The sequence below is a fragment of the Symphalangus syndactylus genome, chromosome 6 (genome assembly GCF_028878055.3).
Source record: "Symphalangus syndactylus isolate Jambi chromosome 6, NHGRI_mSymSyn1-v2.1_pri, whole genome shotgun sequence".
Lineage (NCBI taxonomy): Eukaryota > Metazoa > Chordata > Mammalia > Primates > Hylobatidae > Symphalangus > Symphalangus syndactylus.
In genome coordinates this window covers 68,457,144-68,477,695 of record NC_072428.2, presented here as the reverse complement: position 1 = coordinate 68,477,695, position 20,552 = coordinate 68,457,144, and the positions used below count along the sequence as shown (strand labels likewise).

The following is a 20,552-nucleotide window of genomic DNA, read 5'->3' as shown; positions in this document are numbered from 1 at the left end:
CCTCATTGGATATTTTCCTATCTTGTCTGTGCTAATGCAGGCCTTATTGGTTAGAGATCCCTTCCTCTTTCTGCTTTCTGTACAACACAACCCCTTAGAATAATAACAGGAACAAAAATGAACAAACAAATCAAAGCTTTGCATTTGAACATCTTACTAACATGAAAAAGCACACTGGCTTTGGAATTGAACAAAGATAAAAATATAACCACTGCAATTTTCTTAGCTATAAAATTGGGTGAGCAATAGATGCTATAGTGTAAAATTGTGATTACTAATTAGATGATATGCAAAGTGCTCAGTGCTGGGCCTGGGCCACAGTAAGTGCTCGATAAATATTAATGAATGAGTAAATAACCTGATATGTAAATAAATACCAAGATAAATAGATAAATGAATGGATAAATGAACAATATAGCATAGGACCTGAGACGAGTTACCACTCTTTTTTCCCCTGTGCAGTTAATAATTATTATCGATATTTATACTTAAGCAACTCACCTGTAATCACATGGAAACTCAAATCTCTCCTGAACTCAAAACATACGTTTCTAACCACTAACCCAGAGGAGCAGTCAACGGGAGTGGGTAAGAGCACGAACAGTTGAGGCAGCCCACATTGGACTGAACCACAGTAGTGCCACATAATAGCTGTGCAACTTTGTGCACATTACCTAAACGTTCTGCCCATTTGTTTCCTCATCTGTACAACAGAGAAAGCAATAGTACCTGACTCATGGAGATTGTGAGAAAGGTAAATGATATAATGCAGAAAAGAGGTTAATCCACTGCCTGAAGCATGGCAAGGTATTCCCTAAATCTGTGGGTGACAGATAAATCTGCTGTTGCTACTATTGCCAGCACACCAGGGACTGCTGCCAGACATCCCTGGGCACACCCCAGAAGGAATGTGTTCCTCCTGCCCTTGTTCAGCCTTTCTTCTTTTCCCCTAGCCTGGACCCTTGAAGTCCCAGGATGCCTTAAAACCTCTCTGGGTTAAGTTATGACAGGCTGTTCTGCTCATCTCAAGCACCACTAACACAAAGTCAGACTGAGATGCAAGGCTGCCTAAGGAGCAAGCGTGCACTTGGGGTCAGCCAAACTTGCCCCTGGAGCCCCCATTTCACTGACGGTGGATAACTCTTAAATTTACTTTTGGAATGGTAGATTTATTTTGTTTTTGTTTTTTGGTTTGAAATATAGTCCTTTCATGGTGAACATGCAGAAAGCTTCTAGAGCCGATATATAAGCAGAAGAAAAAAATAGAAAAGAAGTTTGAGTGTGTGTTGCTGGACTAGAGGGTTATGAAAGCAGTGACATTCCATACGTCCCAGGCCAAGTGTGAGGTCAGCTCTAAGACAATCATCTACAGACACAGAGGTGCCTGAAGAGGGGAGACCACCTTCACTGCCTGGCTAGAGGCCTGCTGAGATGCAGGATCTGTAGGCTCAGCCTGGGGCTGTCATCAAAGCAGACAGGATTACAGTGAGGAAGGTCACAGGAGCACAACAAAGCCCCATCACCTGGGATATATGGGAACATAGAGATGGTACCTGCTTGTGACCTGGAGAATCTCAAGCATAGGAATATGGTGGGGGTGGTCCTGGATGAAAATAGAGAGGGCAGCAGTGAGGTAGCCTTGGCTCCTGTCCTGCCTTGTAACCAGGAGGCATGTGTTTCTTACAGACCAGACTGGTGCTATAAAGGGAAGCAGAATTTAGACTATCTTACATGTAATATATACACTTAAGAAGGCCTTTTAGATGAAGAAACTCTGTTAGAAAGAGGCTATATTTTTTACAGCAGGGGGTCAAAAGCTGAGGAGAGTCTCAAAAGGTCAGCCAAGGAACCCATCACCCATGCCAGAGAACTGTGTATGTGGATCCTGCAAGTTCTTTCTAAGAGCCCACACTGGTTCTCCAAGAGAAAGCCAGCAATGTATGTCTGCCACTCAGAGAGCATCAACAGCCAGACTGCAGTAGCACCAGTTAAACGACATCTTCTTTGTGTTTGAAATCTCATCCCCTCCCCTAGCCAGAACAAGAAAGAGCCAGAAAAGGATGAGAAGGATGGAAAGGATAGTTTTTTTAAATGTTCTTTCCCCACTACTCGCCTCTGAGCAGTGGTATGCTGCTGGCTGTCTTGGCGGAAAACACCCTGGTTTGTAGTGGTTGCCAATTTCCATGGTGCAAATACTCCCACCATGGCTGATTTAATCCACCAACCTGACAACACTGAACTTGGAATTGCAAAGAGATGTTAACAGTTGGCTCTTGCTGAGACTTTGATCCATATCCAACACACTGCTGCAGCTGAGCCACAGATCAGGCCTGCGCTGGAGTGGGAAAGGGAAGGGGGTGGAAAGACAGGGGAAGATCTGAACTGGGTATGAGATTAAAATTTTTATTTAGACTAGACAGGATCTCTTTACAACAGAATGAGGCTTAATAACCAAAGTGGGCCTACTCTTGGAGTTGAATGTGATCAAGAAACTTCATAACCTCTAACGATGGTATCAAGAACTTTGAGAGGAAGATGAGCCAGAGTATACTTAAGACAGCAGTGAAACACAAAACCATTCTCTGCTTGAATCTCATCAAGCTTGGACTGTTTAATATTCTTGTTATATTTCAATCCCACAGGCCCCCTCAGGAGCTGCTCATCTATTACATTCCAGAGAAGCAATGAATCTTTTGTGGATCTTTTTACCTTTCTTTCATGCTAACCATCCTCCTTCAGAGAAATGAGGCTGAACTTTCATAATGAGAGTTCATCACATTTATTTCACAGAAAATTAAGAAATTTGAACAGTGTGAGTGCCATCAAGTGACAAAGCAGAAACCTGGGCTAGTGGGAGAAAGGACAGACCAGGGAAGGCATGTGACCTGATGTCTCGCTGTCTTCCTCAGCTCCTGAACCATCCTTGTGCTGTGTATGGCCATTACACTGTGAATCCTCTGGAGAAACTGAGCTAGGTCCTCAGGAGTCCACCTGCAATGGAAATTTCTCTTGCTAGATGTAAGCTATGAGAAGGAGAGATTGCTTTGGGAAGGGAAATAGTTGGACCAAGATGGCTTTAAACAAGGTGCCTAGTAGACTATGACCCATCAGACAGGCAAGTATACTTTAGACATCTCTCACGTGCCCAAGTCCCAGCCTGGCCCAAGACACCATCATCGTCTGTCTAGAGAAGCAGTAATCTTCTAACTGGTCTCCCTAATTCTATCCTTGCTCTGTATCATATATTACTCACACAGTAGCCAGAGTTGTTCATTAAAACCCAAGTCAAGTCTTATCTGCTGAAAAACAAAACAAAGCCTCCTCCAAAGTCCCTCCAATGACCTCACCTCCTACCACTCTTTCTTCTATTCACTCTTCTCCAGCCGCACTGATCACTTTGGTATTCCTCAAACCACCAAACATATTCCCACCTCATGGTTTTTGTACTTCTTGTTCTCTCTGCCTGGTATTCTTCCCATTAGAGGCTATGTCACGTACTCCATCATTTACTTAAGACCTCTTTTCAAAAGACATATTAATCAAAGGCATCCTGACCACCTTGTATAAAAAGCTATTTGCCCCATCCCAGCACTTCCTATTCCCCTCATTCTGGTTTATTTTCTGCAAGCATTAACACCACATGCATAGTATATATTAGCATGTTTGCTCACTGTTGTCTCGATTTGCAATGGAGTTTAAACTTCAGAAGAACAAGGACTTTGTCTGATTTGCTGTATCCTTATTATAACAAATGAGCTGATGCATGTAACAGCAGCACAACAGATATCTATTACATTAATAAATGTTCTCCTAAATAATATGCACTGACAACTGAACAAAATGTGGGGAAAGGATCCTCCAAGCCTAAAGAGCAAGAGGCATTCCATGAATCATCCCTTTCCTTCCTCACCATGAGATAGATGGGAGAGACAGAAAGTTCACCAGCTTTAGCATTCTATTTTTATAGAAAGGACACAGATCCCTAAAGAGAAGAAAATAAACACATGTCGGGAGGAATATTAAATTCCACCAGAGCTGTGTTTACCCTCACTAAACCACATTTACCATCTTTTCGTCTCCCTCTGTCCATGTCTATCTCTTCCTCACTCCCTTAATTCTTTCATTCCATCTATATTATTTATAATTTTGGAAGTAGTAGTCTCAATTGACCAGTGTAAAAATGATCATATTTCATATTTCATCCCTGAAGCAAGAAAAGAATTCTCCAGCAGGCTTGAAACTTTCTGCTGAACTAGTGAGATGTTTTAGCTGACACTAGCATGATTTTTTTTATTGAGGTATAAATTACCTATAGTAAAATATACTGATCTGAAATATATGAACAGAAGGTTTTGATAGAAATACACATTTGTATGACATACACACCTATCAAGACAGAACATTTTCATTACCTCAGAATGATCCCTTGTAAGCAAATCACTAAACCTTTCCAGAAGCAAGCATTGATCTTGTTTCTATCAACATTTATTGTTTTTGTCTACTCAAGAATTTTACACTAATATATAATTTTTGCATATTTTGCCTGGCTCTTCTTCATCAGGATATTTTGAGATTCACTCATTATTTAATTTATCAAAACTTACTTTATTCTATTGCTGAGTAGTATTTTATTATAAGAATATGCTATAATTTGCCTATCCATTCTCTTATTAATGAACATAAGTGTTTCAGATTTCAGCTATTATGAATAAGGCTATTTTTAACACATATATGCAAATATTTTGTGTGTATGCAAGTCTTTCATCTTTTGTGTGGGGAGAGGGGGCCTTATGTGTTTTTATTTTTCTTGGGTAAACACCTAGGAGTGGAATCGCCGAGTGATAGAGCATGTCTAGGTCTAATTTTATAAGAATTTGCCTAACTTTTCCAAAGTAACTGAATTATTTTACCCTCCTGATATGGTTTGGCTGTGTCCCCACACAAATCTCATCTTGAATTCCCACATGTTGTGGGAGGGATCCAGTGGGAGGTAATTGTATCATGGGAGCAGGTCTTTCCCATGCTGTTCTGGTGATAGTGAATAAGTCTCAAAAGATCTGATGGTTATAAAAAGAAGAGTTGCCCTGCACAAACGCTCCTCCCTTTGCCTGCCACCAACCATGTAAGACGTGACTTGTTCCTCCTTGCCTTCTTCCATGATTGTGAGGCTTCCTCAGCCATGTGGAACTCTAAGTTCAACTAAACCTCTTTCTTTTGTAAATTGCCCAGTCTCGGGTAGGTCTTCATCAGCAGCATGAAAATGAATACAGTAAATTGGTAGCAGTACAGTGGGGTGTTGCTGAAAAGATACCCAAAAATGTGGAAGCAACTTTGGAACTGGGTAACAGTAGAGGTTTTGGGGGGCTCAGAAGAAGACAGGAAAATGTGGTAAAGTTTGGAACTTCCTAGAGACTTGTTGAATGGCTTTGACAAAAATGCTGATAATGATATCAACAATGAAATCCAGGCTGAGGTGTTCTCAGATGAAGACAAATAACTTGTTGGGAAATGGAGCAAAAGTTACTCTTGTTATGTGTTAGCAAACAGACTGGTGGCATTTTACCCCTGCCCTAGAGATCTGTGGAACTTCAAACTTGAGGGAAATTATTTAGGGTAGCTGGCAGAAGAAATTTCTAAGCAGCAAAGCATTCAAGAGATGTTTTGGGTGCTGTTAAAGGCATTCAGTTTTATAAGGGAAGCGGAGCATAAAAGTTCAGAAAATTTTCAGCCTGACAATGCAATAGAAAGGAAAAACCCATTTTCTGAGGAGAAATTCAAGCTGGCTGTAGAAATTTGCATAAGTAATGAGGAGCCGATTGTTAATCCCCAAGACAATGGGGAAAATGTCTCCAGGCCATGTGAGAGGTCTTCACAGCAGCCCCTGCCATCACAGGCCCAGAGTTCTAGGAGGAAAAAGTGGTTTCTTGAGCCAGGCCCAGGATTCCAGCCCTGTGTGCAGTCTAGGGACTTGGTGCCCTTTATCCCAGCTGCTCCAGCCATGGCTAAAAGGGGCCAATGTACAGCTCGGGCCATGGCTTTGGAGGGTGTGAGCCTCAAGCCTTCACAGTTTCCATGTGGTGTTGAGCCTTCAGATGCACAGAAGTTAAGAATTAAGGTTTGGGAACCTCCACCTAAATTTCAGACTATGTAGGGAAATGCCTGGATGTCCACAAAGAAGTTTGCTGCAGGGGTGGAGCTCTCATGGAGAACTTCTGTAGGGCAGTACAGAAGGGAAATGTGGGGTCAGAGCCCCCACACAGAGTCCCTACTGGAGCACTGCCTAGAGGAGCTATGAGAAGAGGGCTACTGTCCTCCAGGCCCCAAAATGGTAGATCCACTGACAGCGTGCACCATGCGCCTGGAAAAGCCACAGACACTCAATACCAGCCCATGAAAGCAGCTGGGAGGGAGGCTGTACCCTGCAAAGCCACAGGGTCAGAGCTGCCTAAGACCATAGGAACCCACCTCTTGCATCAGCATGACCTGGATGTGAGACATGGAGTCAAAGATCATTTTAGAGCTTTAAGGTTTGACTGCCATGCACGATTTCATACTCACATGGGTCCTGTAGCCCCTTTGTTTTGGCCAATTTCTCCCATTTGGAATGGCTGTATTTACCCAATGCCTGTACCCCCATTGTACCTATGAAGTAACTAACCAGCTTTTGGGTTTACAGGCTCATAGGTGGAAGGGACTTGCCTCATCTCGAATGGGACTTTGGATTGTGGACTTCTGAGTTATGCTGAAATGAGTTAAGACTTTGAGGGACTGTTGGGAAGGCATGATTGGTTTTGAAATATAAGGACATGAGATTTGGGAGGGGCTGGGGTGGAATGATATGGTTTGGCTGTGTCCACACCCCAAATCTCATCTTGAATTCCCATGTGTTGTGGAAGGGACCCAGTGGGAGGTAAATGAATCACAGGGGGCAGGTCTTCCCCATGCTGTTCTCATAATAGTGAATAAGTCTCATGAGATCTGATGGTGATAAAAAGGGGAGTTTCCCTGCACAAGTGCCTGCACACCATCCACATAATACATGACTTGCTCCTCCTTGCCTTCTGCTATGATTGTGAGGCTTCCCCAGCCATGTGGAACTGTAAGTGCAATTAAACCTCTTTCTTTTGTAAATTGCCCAGTCTCAGGTATGTCTTTATCAACAGCATGAAAATAGACTAATACACTTCCAAATAGCAATGTATAAAAGTTCTGGTTGCTCTATATCACTATTAACATCTGGTGCTATCACCCCTTGTAATTTTAGCCATTATAGTAGATGTTTACTGGTTTCTCATTATATTTTCTCTTTGCATATCTCAGATGACAATGTCAAACACATTTTCATGAGTGTATTTGCCATTTAAAAATATTCCTATGTGAAATATCTAAGTTTTTAATCCAGTTTTCTTGACTTTAATTTTTAAATTATTATTTTGTTATAGGAATCTTTGTACATTCCGGAGATAAGTCATTTTTCAATACTATGAACTAAGAATATACTCCACCTACCTGAAACTTGTGTTTTTGTTTACCTAGTGGTGCTGTTTAAGAATAGATGTTTTAATTTTGATAAAGCACAATTTACTAAAATTATTTACTTTTTTATGTTTCTTGAGTACTAGACAAGAAATGTCTGCTGATTCCTAGGTAATAATAACATTTTTCTATGTTTTCTTCTAGATATTTCATAATTTTAGTATTTACATTGAAGTCCATAATTAATTTTATATAAATTATTATGTGCTATACAAAGTAAAAGACAAGATTTATTTTAACTATATAAATATCCAGTTATTTCAGCACCATTTGTTAAAAAGACTACCTCTACCCACGCTGAATTACCTTGGTAACTTTGTCAAAAATTATATAACCACATAAGTGTGAATCATATATTTCTAAACCCTGATTACTGTAACTTTATCATTATTCTTAAAGTCAATAAATTTAATTTACCCAACTTTGTTCTTCTTTTGCAAAATTGTTTTGTCTATTCTGGATTATTTGCATTGCATATAAATTTCAAAATAGAATCAGCAATTTCTACCAAAACAGCCACATGAGCTTTGGATTGTGGTCACAGTGAATCTATACATCAGCTTAGGAAGAATTACCACATTAACAATGCAGTACAAAGTCTCCCAATCCTAGTACAGTACATTGTTCCACATTTTTAGGTCTTTCTTAATTTCTAAGCAGTGTTCTGTAGTTTTAAATGTAGAGTTATTGCATATCTTTTACTAAATATTTCATATTTTTATGACACATTGTATGATTTTTAATTTCATATTCAAAATGTTGATAGTTTATAAAACAATTGATTTTGTCTATTCACTTTGCATACTGTGACTTTGCTAAATTTCTTTATTAGTTCTAGTGCACATTTTTTAAACTCTTAGAATTTTTAATACACACAAGCATGTTGCCCAAATTTTTGTTCGCCTTTTTCCTATACATGCCTTTTATTTATTTTCTCTGACTTATTGCACTGGCTACTACCTTTAATAAAATACTGAATTGTCATGATAAGCGTAAACATCTTGTGCTCACTTCAGCAGCACATATATTAAAACTGGAATAATAAAGAGGAGATTAGCAGATTAGCATGGATCCTGCAAGAGAATGATATGCAAATTTTTAAAGCATTCCATATTTTTATATAAATGTGAAATTCCACAAAAAGATAGATACCATAATAAAGAACCAAACAGAAATCCTGCAGTTAAAGAATTCAATGAATAAAATAAAAAATGCAATCAAGACCTTCAAAAGCAGACTTGATAAAGCAGAAGAAACAATCTCTGAACTTGAAGATAGGTCATTTAAAATTATCCAGTTAGAAAAAATAAAAATATAAAAGAGTAAAGAAAACCTCCAAGAATTATGGTACACCATTAAGTAAAAAACATTCATATAATAGTAATGCCAGAAGGAAAAGAGATGGGCAAAGGCATAGAAGATCTATTTACTGCAATAATAGCTGAAAACTTTCCAATTCTGAGAAGAAATATGGATATCCAGATCCAGGAAACTGAAAAGCCCCAAGTAGATTCAACCCAAAAAGGTCCTCCCTGAGGCACATTATAGTCAGACTGTCAAAACTCAAAGGCAAAGAGAATTTAAAAAAACAGCAAGAGAAAGGTATTAAGTCAATATAACGGAATCCTCATTAGGCTGACAATAGATTTCTCAGTAGAAACCTTACAGACAAGGAGACAATGGGATGATATGTTAAAAGTACTAAAAGAAAACAATTGCAAGCCAAGAATACCATACCTAGAAAAGCTATCCTTCAAAAAATGAGGAAGAAATAAACTCTCAGGCAAGCAAAAACTGAGGAAAATTGTCACCACTAGACTGGCCTTATAAAAAATGCTTAAGAAAGCTCTGCATCTGGAAGCAAAAAGATGATAATCACTATCATGATAATACACAAAAGTATAAAACTCACTGGTAGAGCAGATACACAAATGATAAAGAGGAAAGAATCAAAGTTCATCACTACAGAAAACCGGCAAACCAAAAAGATAAATGAGATAAACAAAAAAATCAACAAGAGAAGATAGAAACAACAAGAAAATAACAAGAGTACACCTCACCCTCAATAAACAGTATAAACAGATTACATTCCTCAATAAAAGATATAGACTGGCTGAATACATTTTTTAAATAATCCAACTGTATGCTGCCTACAAGAAACTCACTTCACCTTTAAAGACATATGGACTGAAAGTGAAGGGATAGGAAAATATATTCCACACAAATGGAAATCAAAAGCAAGCAAGAGTGGCTATACTTATATGAGATAAAACATATTTTAAGTCACTAACTATAAAAAGAGACAAAAAATGGTTATTATATAAAAATAAATGGATCAATTCAGCAAGATAATATAACAATTATAAACAAATATTCAACATCAAAGCACCCAGATATGTAAAGCAAGTATTATTAGATCTAAAGAGAGGGCTAGACTCCAATACAGTAATAGTTAGGGACCTAAACACCCCACTCTCAGCATTGGACAGATAACCTACACAGAAAATCAACACAGAAATATTAGACTTAAACTGCACTTTAGACAAAATAAATCTAACAGACATTTACAGAACATTTTATCCAACAGCTGCAGAATATACATTTCTCTCTTCAGCACATGGAATATTCTCCAGGATACACCATGTGTTAGGTCACAAAACAAATCTCAAAAAATTTAAAAGAATTGAAATTATATCAAGTATCTTTCCTGACCATAATGGAATAAAACTAGAAATCAGTAACAAATGAACTTTGGAATCTGTATAAACACATGGAAATTAAACAACAGCCTCCTGAACAGTCAGTGGGTCAATGAAGAAACTAAGAAGAAAATTTTAAAATTACTTGAAATAATGACAATAGACTGACTGCAGTGGCTCAAACCTGTAATCCCAGCACCTTGGGAGGCTAAGATGAGCAGATTGCTTGAGTCCAGGAGTTTGAAACCAGCCTGGGCAACATGGCAAGCCCCTGTTACAAGAAAACACAAAAATTAGCTGGGCATGGTGGCACATACCTGTAGTCCTAGCTACTCGGGAGCCTGAGCTAGGAGGATCACTTGATCCCAGGAAGTTGAGGCTGAAGTGAGCCATGATTGTGCCACTGCACTCCAGCCTGGATGACGAAGTGAGAACCTGTATCAAAGAAGAAAGGAGGAGGAGGAGGAAAGGAAAGGAAAGGAAAGGAAAGGAAAGGAAAGGAAAGGAAAGGAAAGGAAAGGAAAGGAAAGGTAAGGCAAGGCAAGGCAAGGCAAGGCAAAGAAAAGAAAGTAAAGGAAAAGAAAGGAGAGGAGAGGAGAGGGGAGGGGAGGGGAGGGGAGGGGAGTGGAGGGAAGGGGAGGGGAAGGGGAAGTGAAGGAGGGAAAAGTGAAGGAGGAAGTGAAGGGAAGGAGGAAGGGAAGCGAAGGGTAGGGAAGGGGAGGGGAGGGAACAGAAGGGAAGGGAAGGGAAGGGAAGGTGGAAGTGAAGGGGGAAGGGAAAGGAAGGGAAGAGGGAAGGTAAGGGACTGGAAGGGAAGAGTAGGGAAGGGAAGGGGAAAGGGATGGGGGAAGGGAAGGGAAGGGGGAGGGGAAGGGGGAGGGGATTGAAAGGAGGAAGGGAAGGGGAGGGGAGGGGAAGGAAGGGAGAGGGGAGGGGAAGGAAGGGGGAGGGGAGGGGGAAGGGAAGGAAAGGGGAAAGAGGGAAGGGAAGGGAAGGAAAGGGGAAAGAGGGAAGGAAAGGGAAGTGAAGGGAAGGGAAGGGGGAAGGGGGAAGGGGGAAGGGAAGGGAAGGCAGAAGGGGGAAGGGGAAAGGGAAGGGAGAAGCAAAGGGAGAAGGGAAAGGAAGGGAGAAGCGAAGGGAGAAGGGAAGCGAAGGGAGAACAGAAGTGAAGGGAAGTGAAGAGAAGGGAAGGAAAGGGAAGGGAAAGGAAAGGAAGGCAAGGGAAGGGAAGCGGGAAAGGGGGAAGGGGGAAGGGGGAAGGGGGGAGTGGATGGGATGGGAAGGGAGAAGGGAAGGGAAGGGAGAAGGGAAGGGCAGGGAGAGGAAGGGAGAAGGGAGGAGAAGGGAGAAGGGAAGGGAAGGGAGAAAGGAAGGGAAGGGGGAAGGGAAGGGGGAAGGGAAGGGAAGGGAAGGGAGAAGGGAAGATAAGGAAGGGAAGGGAGAAGGGAAGATAAGGGAAGGGAAGGGGGAAGGGAAGGCAGAAGGGAAGAGAAGGGGAAGGGAAGGGAGAAGGGAAGTGAAGAGGGAAGGAAAGGAAAGGGGAAAGAGGGAAGGGAAGGGAAGGGAGAAGGGACGAGAAGGGAAGGAAAGGGAAGAGAAAGGAAAGGAAGGGAAGGGAAGGGAAGGAAAGGGAAGAGAAAGGAAAGGAAGGGAAGGGAAGGGAAGGGAAGGGGGAAGGGAAGGGAAGGGGGAAGGGAAGGAAACGGGAAAAGGGGAAGAGGGGAAGGGAGAAGGGAAGGAAAGGGGGAAGAGGGGATGGGAGAAGGGAAGGAAAGGGGAAAGGGAGAAGAGGGGAAGGGGAAGGGAAAAGGGAAGGGAAGGGAAGGGAGAAGGGAAGGGAAGGGAGAAGGGGAGGGAAGGGAGAAGGGGAGGGAACGGAAAAGGGAAAGGAAGGGAAGGGAAGGGAAGGGGGAAGGGAAGAGAAGGGGGAAGGGAAGGGGGAAGGGAAGAGAAGGAGGAAGGGAAGGGGGAAAGGAAGGGAAGGGGGAAAGGAAGGGAAGGGAGAAGGGAAAGGAAGGGAGAAGGCAAGGGAAGGGGGAACGGAAGGAAGGGGGAAGGGAAGGGGGAAGGGAAAGGAAGGGGGAAAGGAAGGAAAGGGGAAGGGAAAGGAAGGGGAAGGGAAAGGAAGGGGGAAGGGAAGTGGGAAGGGAAGGGGGAAGGGAAAGGAAGGGAGAAAGGAAGGAAAGGGGAAGGGAAAGGAAGGGGAAGGGAAAGGAAGGGGGAAGGGAAGGGGGAAGGGAAAGGAAGGGGAAGGGAAAGGAAGGGGGAAGGGAAGCGGGAAGGGAAGGGGGAAGGGAAGCGGGAAGGGAAGGGAGAAGGGAAGGGAAGGAAAGGGGAAAGGGGGAAGAGGGGAAGGGGGAAGGAAAGGGTGAAGGGAAGGGAGAAGGGAAGGCAATGGAAAAGGGAAGGGAAGGGAAGGGAGAAGGGAAGGGAAGGGAAGGGGGAAGGGAGCAGGGAAGAGAAGGGGGAAGGGAAGGGGGAAGGGAAGGGAGAAGGGAAGGGGGAAGGGAAGAGAAGGGGGAAGGGAAGGGGGAAGGGAAGAGAAGGGAGAAGGGAAGGGGGAAGGGAAGGGAGAAGGGAAGGGGGAAGGGAGAAAGGAAGAGAAGGGGGAAGGGAAGGAAGAAGGGAAAGGAAGGGAGAAGGGAAAGGAAGGGAGAAAGGAAGGGAAGCAGGAACCGAAGGGAAGGGGGAACGGAAGGGAAGGGGGAAGGAAAGGGAAGAGGGAAGGGAAGGGGGAAGGGAAAGGAAGGGGGAAGGGAAGTAGGAAGGGAAGGGAAGGGGGAAGGGAAAGGAAGAAGGCAGGGAAGGGAAGGGGGAAGGGAGGAGGGAAGGGAGGGGGGAAGGGAGAGGGGAAGGGAGGGGGAAGGGAGGAGGGAAGGGAGGGAGGAAGGGAAGGGGGAAGCGAGGGGGGAAGGGAGGGAGGAAGGGAAGGGGGAAAGGAAGGGGGAAAGGAAGGGGGAAGGGAAGGGAGAAAACAGAAACACAACATACCAAAACCTGTAGAATACAGCAAAAGTGATATTAAGGGGAATGTTTATAGCAACAAATGCCTATACCAAAAAAGTAAAAAGATTTACATAAACAACCTAATAATTCCTCTCAAAAAGCAAGAAAAACAAGAACAAGCCAAAACCAAAATTAGTAGTCGGAAAGAAATAATAAAGATCAGAGTAGAAATAAACAAAAGTGAGACTTAAAAAATAATACAAAAGATCAACAAAGTGAAAAGTTGGTTTTATGAAAAGGTAAGCCAACTTGACAAACCCTTAGCAAGACTAACCAAGAAAAAAAGAGAAAGTATCGAAATAAATAAATTTATAAATAAACAGGAGACCTTACAAAATACCACAGATATACAAGGGATCATTAGAGAGTACTATGGACAACTATACACTAACAGATAGGAAAGCCTAGTAAAAATGGACAAATTCCTAGTCACATACAATCTACCAAAATTAAACCAAGAAGTAATAGAACATCTTAACAAACCAATTATGAGTAATGAGATTGAATCAGTAATAAGAAGTCTCCCAGCCAGGTGCAGTTCCTCACACATGTAATCCCAGCACTTTGGGAGGCCAGAGCAGGAGGATCGCTTTAGCCCAGGAGTTTGAGGTTGCAGTGAACTATGATCACAACAATGAACTCCAGCCTAGGCAACAGAATGAGACCCTGTCTTAAAAAAAAAAAAGAAAAAGAACAAAAAAAGAAAAGAAAGAAAGCCTTCCATCAAAGAACAGTGTGGAACCTGAGGAGTTCGCTACCGAATTCTACTAAACACTTAAAGGAAAATGAGTACCAATTCTTCACAAACTCTTCCAGAATGCAGAAAAGGAGGGAATTCTTCTAACTCATTCTAAAAGGCCCGTGTTAACCTGATACCAAAACCAGAAAAGAAAACAAAACAAAAAAATATAGGCCAATATCCCAGATGAATATAGATCTAAAAATTCTCAACAAAATACTAGCAAACTGAATCTATCAGCAAATTAAAGAGATTATTCACCATGATCAAGTGGGATTTAAACCAAGGATACAAGGAGAATTTCGTATATGCAAATCAATAAATGTAATGTATCGTATCAACAAAACAAAGAATAAAAACCATATGATCATCTCAATAGATGCAGAAAAGGCATTTGATGAAATTTCACATGCATTCATAATTTTTTAAAAAATCTTCAAAAAACTAAGTATAGAAGGAGTGTACATCAACACAATAAACGCCATATATGACAAACCTACAGCTAACATTATACTGAACAGAAAATGGTTGAAATTTTTTTTTCTAAGAACTGGAATGAAATAAGAATGCCCACTCTCACCACACATATTCAACATAGAACATAATATGGTAAGTCCTAGCTAGGGCAATAAAGCAAAAGGTTAAAATAAATGACATCCAAATGGGAAAGGAATAAGTTAAATTGTTCTGTTAGGAGACATGATCTTACATATACCCTGAAAGCCCCACCAAAAAACTCTTAGAACTGATAAACAAATTCAGTAAAATTACAAAATACAAAATTAACATGCAAAAATCAGCAGCATTTCTATACACCAACAATTACTAGGTGAAAAGGAAATCAAGAAAGCAATCCCATTTACAACTGCTACAGAAAAAATACCTAGAAATAAATTTAACCAAGGAAGTGAAAGATCTCTACAAGGAAAACTATAACCAACAAATGAAAAGACATCCCACATTCATAAATTAAAGAATTGATATTGGGAAAATGATTATACTACCCAAAGCAATCTACAGATCAAATGCAATACCTAACAGAATACCAATGACATTCTTCAAAGAAATAGAAAAACAATTCTAAATTTATGTAGAACCACAGAAGACCCTAATAGCCAAAGCAATCCTGAGCAAAAGGACAAAGCTAGAGGCATTACACTACCTGACCCTAAAATATACAAGCTATACTAACTAAAACAGCATAATACTGGTACAAAAACAGACACACAGACCAAAAGAACAGAATAGAGAACCCAGAAATAAATCTACGTATTTACAGCAAACTGATTTTTGACCAAAAAAAACAAAAATATTCAGTGCGGAAAGAACAGTCTCTTCAATAAACAGTTCTGGTAAAACTGGATGTCCATATACAAAATAATGAAACCACGTCCCTAGCTTTCACAATATCCAAAAATCAAATAAAAACATAGCACCTGAAACTATGAAACTACTGAAAAAAATTGGAGAAATACTACAGGATATTGATCTGGGCAAAGATTTTTGAAGTAAAACTTCAAAAGCAAAGGCAACAACAACAAAAAAATAGACAAATGAGATCATATCAAGCCGAAAAGCTTCTCTACAACAAAAGAGACAATCAACAGAGTGAAAAGACATGCTACAGCATGGGAGAAAATATTTGCAAACTAACCATGTGACAAGGGGCTAATAACCAGAATATATAAGGAATTCAAACTCAATAGCAAATAATAATAATAATCTGAATTTAAAATGGGCAAGTATCTGAATAGACATTTCTCAAAAGAAGACATACAGATTGTCAACAGTCATATGAAAAAAATGTTCAACATCACTAATCATCAGAGAAACACAAATGAAAGCCACAATGAAATATCTCACCTCAGTTAAAATGCTACCATTAAAAAGACAAATAACAGATGCTAGTGAATATGCAGAAAAAGGGGAACACTAGTACACTGCTGGTAGGAATGTAAATTAGTACAGCTACTATGAAAAACAGTATGGAGAGTCTTCTAAAAACTAAAAGTGGGTCCACCATATGATCTACCAATCCCCCTGCTCAGTACATATCCAAAAGAAAGAAAATCGATATATCGAGGAGATATTTGTATGGCCATGTTTATTATAGCACCTTTGCCAAGATATGGACTCAACCTAAGTATCCATCAACAGATAAATGAATAAAGAAAATTTGGTAGATATACACAATGGAATACTATTCAACCACAAAATAAAGAACGAAATCCTGTCATTTGCAGCAACATGGATGGAACTGGAGGTCATTACGTTAAGTGAAATAAGTCAGGCACAGAAAGACAAATATCACATGTTCTTGCTCACATGAGGAATATAAAAATCTTGGTCTCATGGAGATAGAGATTAGAATGATAGCTACAAGGGGCTGGGAAAGAGGAGTGGAAATGGAGATTGGTTAATGGGTACAAGCATACAGTTAATTAGAAGGAATAAGTTCTAGTGTTCGATAGCACAGTAGGGTGACTATAGTTAATGATAATCTAGTGTATATTTCAAAATAGCTAGATCAGAATATTTGAAATCTTCGCAATATGAGATGATAAATGTTTGAGATGATGGATATCCTAATTATCCTGATTTAAACATTATGCATTATATGCATGTATCAAAATATGATAATTATATATCAATAAAAATAGTAAACATCCTTACATTTTCAAAGTTTTACATATTTCATCATTAAATATTATATTAGCTGTAGGTTTTACATACATAACTTTTATCTAGTTAAGGAAGCTCCCTTTAGTTTCTAGTTTGCTAGTTTTATCATTACTGGATGCTGAATATTTTAAATAATTGATTAATATTAAAGATTGGTGTTTTTTTTTTTTCTAATATATTTGATAGAGTTTACTAGCGAATCTATATTACCCTAGCATTATCTTGGTGGGAAGTTTATTAACTATAAATCAACTTATTTAATGATATGTAGGGCAAGTTTTAAATTTCTTTTCTTGCCAGTTATGGAATTTGTATCTTTCAAGGATTCATCAATTTTATCCAAGTTATCCAATTATTGGCCTACAGTTGTTCATTCTATTTATGCTAGTACCTTACTATCTACTCATTGTCTGTATAGAATTTCTAGTGATGTCTACACTTTCATTTAGATATACTAAATTACCAAATTTGTTTATTTTCTCATTTTTTCATGATTTAGCTAGCTGGAAACTTGTCAATTTTATTGATCTTTTTAATGGCTCAACTTTTGCTTTTGTTGATATTTTCTATGGTTCATTCATTTTCTTCTTTATTAATCTCCACTCTTATCTTTACCATTTCCCTCCTTCACACATTTTGGATTTACTTTGCTCTTTAATACTTTTTTTTCACCCTTTGGTAGTATTCAGACTATTTCACTCAATTTTTAATTTCCAGATATGGCTCTGTGGACAGTCCTACAATTCATACACTTTGTCTATAAGTCCTTGAATATGTTTATAATAGTTATTTTAAAGTTATGTTTACTCTTTTAAATGTGTGTTAGATATATCTGAGTCTCTTTATATTAACTTTTTTCTCCTAATCTTGGGACACATTTCCTTATTCTTCACACACATAATAATTTGTTGTTTGCAGGACATTGACACTACAATGCTAAGAATCTGCATTTTGTTTGTCTTCCTGTAGAGTGTTGAGTTTTGTTTTAGAAAGTAGTTATTTCACTGCCTGATCAGTTTTGTCCTGGAAAGTCTTGTTTTTAGGCTTCGCTGGGGCAGATATATAGTAGTTCTTGTTTAAAGTCTATTTGTAAGGTGTACCTTCTGTAAGGTCACAGCTGAATACCTGGCAGGAACCCTATCAGCACTGTTTGGTCTACAGAACCTTCATTTGGCTGTTAGCCTCCCTGGTACTAGTTCTCTGTCAGGCCTCACAGTCTTATGCTGAGCAGGAGAAAGACCAATTAGGAGATCATTATAGGCCAAACACACAGATATCATTGCTTCCCAGGCACAAAGTTTCCTCATCAAATTATATAAGGGTTATAGGAGAGTGCACACCAACATATATTTTCTTGTGTTTTAATTTTCTTGACTCAACTAGAGTATATAATGTTTCAGGGCAGAGGCCTCCTCTAACAAACACGAAGTCCTTGTTCAACACAACACCTCCTGCTAGGCTCAGAATAAGTTTGCCTTGCCACAGTGTGTTGACTTGGGGTGTAATGTGACAGAGGGATGAAAGTAATAAGTTCCGTGGATTTGAATATCAGTACATCTTGACAGGTGCCAAAAATGAAACACACCAAAATCTTTGGCCCAATTTCCCAAAAGAATACAGAATTCAAGACAATTACTTAACATATTAAGCAAAAAAAGATTAGGCTACTGAAAATAGTATTATAACCTGCTTTATAGTCCACCATGGTGGAAAGGACATGGGTTTTCTATTAAAAAATCTTGTGTTTAATTTTGGTTCTCCACTGATTAGCTGAATGGGCTTTAAAAATTTATTTGTCCTCTCTGAAACTTAGTTTTTTCACCTGTGAAACAGAGGCAGTAATTTACTTTTATAGGATTTTTGTTAGGCTTAGAATGGCAAATGTAAAATATCTAGTTTTGTGAACCACAGTAACAGCTCTAAGGCCATGGGTTCGTTCCCTTATCCACATCAGTGAGTAAAAGTGGCTATGAGGAGGGAAGGGTTTATGTGTCTAATAACATCAGGAGGCTTGGATTCTCTGGAAAAGTCTGCTTCTCTCTGAGTCTCAGGATTTTTTGTTCTTTGTCCCATGAGGGATTGACCAAGGGATCTCTCAGATTTCTTCAGGTACAACAAACATTCTATAGGTCTGTGACTACTAACTAGGTCTGCCTACAGCCTCACCGACTCAGCCCTCCCAGCTAATACTATTCCCATGACAACTAACAAAAAGGCAATAGAAAGAAGTTAGGGAAACAAGAGATCAAAGAAAAACAATGAGGCAGGCTTCAAAGCACAAAGAGAAAAAGGAGGAGAAAGGGGAATGGAAAACTACTGAAATCTAGTGGTAAAGAGCACACTAGGCTGAGAGCTATGATGTTGTCAGCACCGTCAGCTGACAGCCCTGCCCATCAGAATTCATAGAGATGATACAGGGAGAAGAAACCTGCAGAGGGCTGGGGGCTGCTTTGAGAGGGCATGGATCTTACAAGGTAGAAGCTGCCTGAAGCATCATAGCTTAATTTCTGAACTTCCAAATCACCAACTGAGCTTAGCTTAGAAATGGCAATTCATAAGGCTCTTTAAATTTTAACTTTCTTTGAAGAAAAAGATATCCTAATTTTTTACTGCTTTCATTCCTAAAACACTTAACTCATATTTCCAATGGGAAAGAGTCAGTGAAAGAAGAGAGTGGGTTATAGAAGTTGTAGAGAAAAACAGTGATCATAAATAAGAAATCTTGTGTCCCTAGAATGGGTCAGATGCTGTTAGTTGCTTTTCCAAAATATTCAACTTCAATTGTCCTTCACAATTCAGAGACACAAGCCAGCTGGAGTAACACACAAAAGGGAAAGGATATTGAGTGTATTTGAGGACAATATGTTAAATTTTAAGTTCATGTGTATCTTTAAAGTAGGGCTAAGGGACAAGAAACATTTTATAAAACTTTGCTACAAAAACTTGGTTCAAAGATCAAAGGCGCCTGTAATCCCAGTTATTCGGGAGGCTGAGGCAGGAAAATGGCGTGAACCCGGGAGGCGGAGCTTGCAGTGAGCCGACATCGCGCGGCTGCACTCCAGCCTGGGCGACAGAGCCAGACTCCGTCACAAAAAAAAAAAAAAAAATCAAAGGCATCAAGATCACTAGGAAGCTTATTAGAAATTCAGAATCTCAGGTGCCTTTCCAGACCTACTGAATCAAAATTCCAAGGTTTTATTTGAACCCTAAAATTTGAGAAACCCTGTAATAGTAATGAAAAGTCCTATTAAGGTTGTCATTTTCTATGTTGGGTAACTGCAGGGTAGGAGGAAGATGACTTGGGCTAGAAGCTTTACTTTGTCACCACTATTATGACATGAGAAAAATAACTTATGTTTTCTAAATTTTAGTTTCTGCTTCTGCAAAATGAGGCCAATTCACGTAATTAGTAGTCTCACAGTGTTAACAGGGAGACATAAAATAAAGAGTATGAATCATGCTATACCTCTTCCCAAAAAAACTTCAGTGACTCTTCATAGCCTACAAGTTACTATCTAGTGTCTTTAAACAGCATTCAAAGCTCTTCACTCTTTAACGCCAGGCATGGTGGCTCACACCTGTAATCCCAGCACTTTGGGATGCCAATGCAGAAGAATTGCTTGGGCATCATAAGGAGACCCTGCATCCACAAAAAAAAAAAAAAAAAAAAAATAGGCGTGGTAGGGGCACACCTGTAGTCCCAACTACTTGGGAGGCTGAGGTGAGAGGATCACTTGAATCCAGGAGGTTGAAGCTGCTGTGAGCCATCATCATGCCACTGCACTACAACCTGGGTGACAGAGCAAGACTCTGTCTCAAAGCAAACAAACAACAACAACAACAAAGCTCTTCACTCTAGCCCTATCCTACTCCTCCATCTTCATTACCCA

At 40.0% G+C, this 20,552-nt stretch overlaps 1 long non-coding RNA gene and 1 pseudogene across 4 annotated transcripts in view; one reads left to right on the top strand and one right to left on the bottom strand.

The window, feature by feature from the left end:
- The window catches only part of LOC134736905 (uncharacterized), a 503,219-nt gene that overhangs the window by 325,186 nt on the left and 157,481 nt on the right, over positions 1–20,552 (bottom strand). The window lies entirely within an intron of this gene.
- On the top strand, positions 8,540–8,654 carry LOC129485520 (uncharacterized; annotated as a pseudogene).